At 34.0% G+C, this 4,812-nt stretch overlaps 1 non-coding gene across 1 annotated transcript; it reads left to right on the forward strand.

Moving 5' to 3' along the window:
* The first annotated feature begins 248 nt into the window (after positions 1 to 248).
* Positions 249 to 355, forward strand: LOC136215932 (small nucleolar RNA R71). The gene has a single exon (XR_010682933.1). It is a non-coding gene; the product is annotated as a small nucleolar RNA R71 (small nucleolar RNA).
* The last annotated feature ends 4,457 nt before the right edge of the window (positions 356 to 4,812 follow it).

A 4,812-nucleotide genomic window follows, 5' to 3' on the forward strand; every position in this document is an offset into this window, starting at 1 on the left:
ACATCGCTACTGGATCAAGATTCACTATACCTTTTACTGATGAAGTAGTTGAGGATGATGGTTTCGCTACTGGTATGTGTCCACGTTCCGCGGGCCACATACTGCTGTTGATTGCCATTTCCTCCAAAAGTTCTCTTGCTTGGGCAGATGTTTTCTTCATGAATAACCCTCCAGACATAGCATCCAATAAACCTCTAGTTGTAGGATTTAGTCCATTATAAAATGTTTGCATTAAAAGTTCAGCGGGCAATTGGTGGTGTGGGCATAAACGTTGAAGTTCTTTAAAACGTTCCCAAGCCTCATAAAGAGTTTCACTATCATTTTGAGAAAAAGATGTTAACTCTTTAATGACTCTTGCGGTTTTTGCTAAAGGGAAATTTTTTGATAAAAATGCTTGGGCTAATTGCTCCCAAGTCTCAATTGATGCGGCTGGCATAGAAGTTAACCATTCTTTGGCTCGATCCTTCAAAGTAAAAGGAAAAAGGCGAAGTTTGATTGCTTCTGCAGTTACATCAGTAATTTTAAAAGTGTCACAAATTTCTAAGAAATTTGTCAAATGGGTATTAGGATTTTCGTTAGGTAACCCGTAAAACGTTACATTATTTTGCAACATATTAAGCAACGCAGGCTTAATTTCAAAATGATGTGTATTAATTTGGGGTCTAACTATACTGTTTGTTACACCGGCCACTCCTGGCCTAGCGTAATCCATAAGTGTGGCCATAACTTCTGGCTCGGTAATTTTAGTTTTTATTGGGGTTTGGTTTTTCTTTTTCTTTTCTTTCTTGTTCTTTTTAAGAGTTCTTTCAATTTCTGGGTCAATAGGATCTGGTGACGTGCCCGAACTTCGAGAACTGTGCATGAACTTGAAATTTCGCACGAACAGAAACTACCTACAAAACAGAACTTGAAAAATAAATATGTTAGTAATTGAAAATAATTAAAAATATAAAAGTTTGAATAAGTATGAATAAACCTAGATTCGTAATAAAACACGAAAAATTTAAAATTTTGTCAAAAATTTTGGCGTTCCCCGGCAACGGCGCCAAAAACTTGTTGAGCGATTTCCGTAAGTGCACGGTATACGCTTGTAGTAATAAAAGATATCGATCCCACAAGGAACGTTTTTCAACAAAACTTATTTTGAATCGGTTAAATTTACTTTTAAGGTTTCTAATATGGAAAATCGTTTAATCGGTTTTGGTTTTGAAATTGCTTGAATAAGAATTAGATTAGAATATGAAGATGTTAGAAAATATCTGATTTAAGAATGAATTTGCAAAACAGGAACGTTTTAGTACTTTAGAAAAGTAAACAAGTATATTTGTTTGCATTAAGCAAAGAAAACAACTTTAAACTTTGTACGAATTATAAAGATGAAATAAATGACGGAACCTCTAATTAATTGGCTTTGAACGTGACAAAACCCTTTCGGGATAGTTGCCCTTAATCAAATTAAAACTCTTTCGAGATAATAATTTGCCTAAGTGTTCAACAAAGTTTCCTTGTAAAGATTTTGGATTAAATACGTTTTAATGAAAACACCAGCAGTCATTTTAGTGAATTGGTTACCATAAGTGCTGCATAAAGATCTATCGAATATAACGGAGTTTATTAGATGAAATATAAATTGATACAAGTTTACAGAGAACATGGAGCATTGAATTCTTCGACGGCATGCAAGTGAACGGGTTGTCAATCCTTTCCTTGGGTTTCGTTAGAGTTTGTCAGGCTCAGGGGCGAATCCTCTACTCAATCTTCTCGTTGAATCTTCGTAATAGAGACTGGGTCGGTCTACTACCAAAATGTAAACTAAACTGGAACAATGTCTAAACGTTACTGAATTTGTTATTATTTAGTAAACAATGTGTGTACATCATATTGCTTTTGAACAGAATCGAAATCTAACTTCTGAATCACTTGATTCGGAATTTCTGCATAAATTCTACACTAATCTCTTTCTTCTACACATATATTATTATCTATATATTCAACTCTCCATCAACTCTTTATTTATAGATGTTGAAGAGTCTTGATTGAAGTGTCGTGTCCGTTGTGAAGGATCGTGTCCGCTGCGAAAGGACGTCTTTATCCACCCGAACGATCGCGTTTCGTCGAAAACGAAAGTGTGTAACTAGGCTTCTAAAATCTCCTGCTCGTACCGAGAATATTAAATTCTCTACCGAGAATGGGGGAGCAACAATTTGTACTTCGGACGAAGGGAAGGAGAGGCTGAGGGACGCGTGTCGCGACCGTGAATATTGGGTCCGCGGTCGCGGCACGGAGCATTTTTCACTTCTTTGGCTCTCGTTCGTGTCCTCGACTTGGCGTTATTAATTTTCGTCGTCTTTGACTCCTTTTGTAGGACTTTTCTTCTATTTTTGAGCTCTTTTTACTCCTTTTTGGATTTTACCAAATATTTATGTACCTTACAAGAAAGAAACATATTTGGGAGTAAAAGCTTTCTAAACAGTTATAAATAGCATAAATTCGTAACAATATTGATGTAATTATTGATGATATTTTAGGTATATTTTGGGCTTAACATGAATCCTCGCGGAACACTTGCTATGAGAGGAATCACTAATTGCCTTGCCGCCACCGGTAAAAAGAGACGTCCGATTGCTAATCTCTGGAGGCGCACAATTTATTAGGTTGGCTGCTGAAGAGTGAAAGAGAGAACGAAGGAGAGGAAAGGGAGAAGAGTTTGAGCGGCACAAATGAATGAATTAGGGTTCAGACCCCTAATCAGGAAATGACAAATTTATACCCCTCCTTTTCTCAATTAAATCTCATCTGTCCATCTCCATGTAAATTAAAAAGAAAATTATAGTATAGTTTTTTTAATGAAAAATCATATTATAGTTATTAATTTTTTTTGAAAGATTAATTAATTAAAGGGATAAGGTGTAAAAAAAATACATTTAACGTTGACGGTCATGAGAAAATTTATTCTTGGCGTCTAAAATATTACTCCTAATGTAGGTAGCTAAGAGCAATTTTACCTCCAAGTTTGGTAAGTTGGGTCAATTTCAGATATTATTGTAAAATACAAACGTTTTGCTACTTATTATGTACCAGTTATATATCGTTTAGTTCAAAAATAAAGTTTTCACATTTTTTTGTGATTTAGTAATAGAATTGGAGATTAATATTTTTAAATTCGACGAAATGTTTATATTTTTATGCCCAACTCGTACGAGATACAATATAATTTTCTATTTTTTATTTTATTTTTTCACGTCTATTTATGTGCTTGTGATCTGTTGCTGATGAGTAATAAAATAACGCAAATGTAAAGGGTAAATGATAAAAATTTGTGACTGAGAAGACATTTTGATGAATTATTTCTCAAATTGACCCAATTTGTCAATATTAAGGATAAAATTGCTTTTGGTGCCAATGTTAAGAGTAAAATTGCATCATTTTAGATGTTATATATAAAATTGCTCATAGCTGTCAATGTTAGGAGTATTTTTACACCTTATCCCTTAATTAAAATTTAATTGTAAGATTCAGTTATTCAATTTTATTAGCATATCGTGTATTATATCTACATAAATATATGAAAATGCATAATCTCTTCAACTCGTCATTGATCCACCGTCTCACTCACAATAAAAATTAATTTTTTTATTATTTTTATTTTTATTTACTAATAGTTAGAAATCAAAACAAATAGTTAACTGATTAATGGTTAATCGAATTTAATGGACTAGTGTATGATTAATGTTTTTAAAAAACCGATTAAATAGTTAACTGGCCGAATCAACCTTAATGAACTGGTTAATCCACTATATGTACCCCTAGTCAAAACCTCTCTCATTTTGGCACATCAATTTATGAAATCTACAATTATTAATGTTGCTTTTTTTACTCATTATATGTAATATAATAAATATTAATTTTTATTATAAATAATGTTTTTTAAAGAATTTTTACAATTTTTTTTATTATTTTAGTGTTAAAAATTAAATTCTTATATTTATTTTATAAACCCCTGCATTTTTTAAATCAGTTTTATTTAATATTTGAGATAAAATAAAATTGTAAAATTATTTTTCTATTGTGACGGAATGAATAAAAACGTCTCTAAAAATGTCACCACGTTGTGACGGAATAATTTTTGTCTCACATTCCGTCACGCATGACCGCAGGAATTCTCCCGCCAATTCGTTGTGACGGAAAATTTCATTCCGTCTTAAATTTCCGTCTCAAGCTTAGACGGAACAGTTAGTGACGAAAATCCATCTGAAATTTGTGACGGAAATAATTCCGTCACAATATTCCGTCACAGTTCTGCAATTTTCTAGTAGTGAATACGGGACCATAGTTCAGAGTTTCTAGTTTTGAGGGATGTAGCAGGGGTCTCAGAAGGTGGAATGATGTGATCTAGGACTTCGAAGGCTTTGGCGTGGAGCTTGAATAAGGCTGCCCAGGTCAGATAGTGGCATTTTTCAATGTCCAAGGTAATTTTAATGAATGTGGATATGTTTGATACATATAGGGAGGGGTGATTTGTGTTGTTGTTTTCGGTTATGGGAGAATCCGTGTTGGAATTAGCAGTGTTGTTGGTGTTTGTGTTGGAGGTGGCTGAAGTATTAGTCATGGCTGCGGAAGGGAGGTGGTTGGCGGCGGCGATTTGGGAGGTTTAGGGTTTGCTGCCGGCGGCGGCCGAAGACTAGGGTTTAGGGGAGGAAGATAGGGTTTTCGGAATTTGAGAGGGAGAAGAAGAGTGAAGCTCTGATACCATGTAACAATGTAATTCTCAGTGATTATCATTGATGTGTAAAAAGGTATAAATACATAATA

Source organism: Euphorbia lathyris, chromosome 1, assembly GCF_963576675.1.
Source record: "Euphorbia lathyris chromosome 1, ddEupLath1.1, whole genome shotgun sequence".
NCBI classification, from domain to species: domain Eukaryota; kingdom Viridiplantae; phylum Streptophyta; class Magnoliopsida; order Malpighiales; family Euphorbiaceae; genus Euphorbia; species Euphorbia lathyris.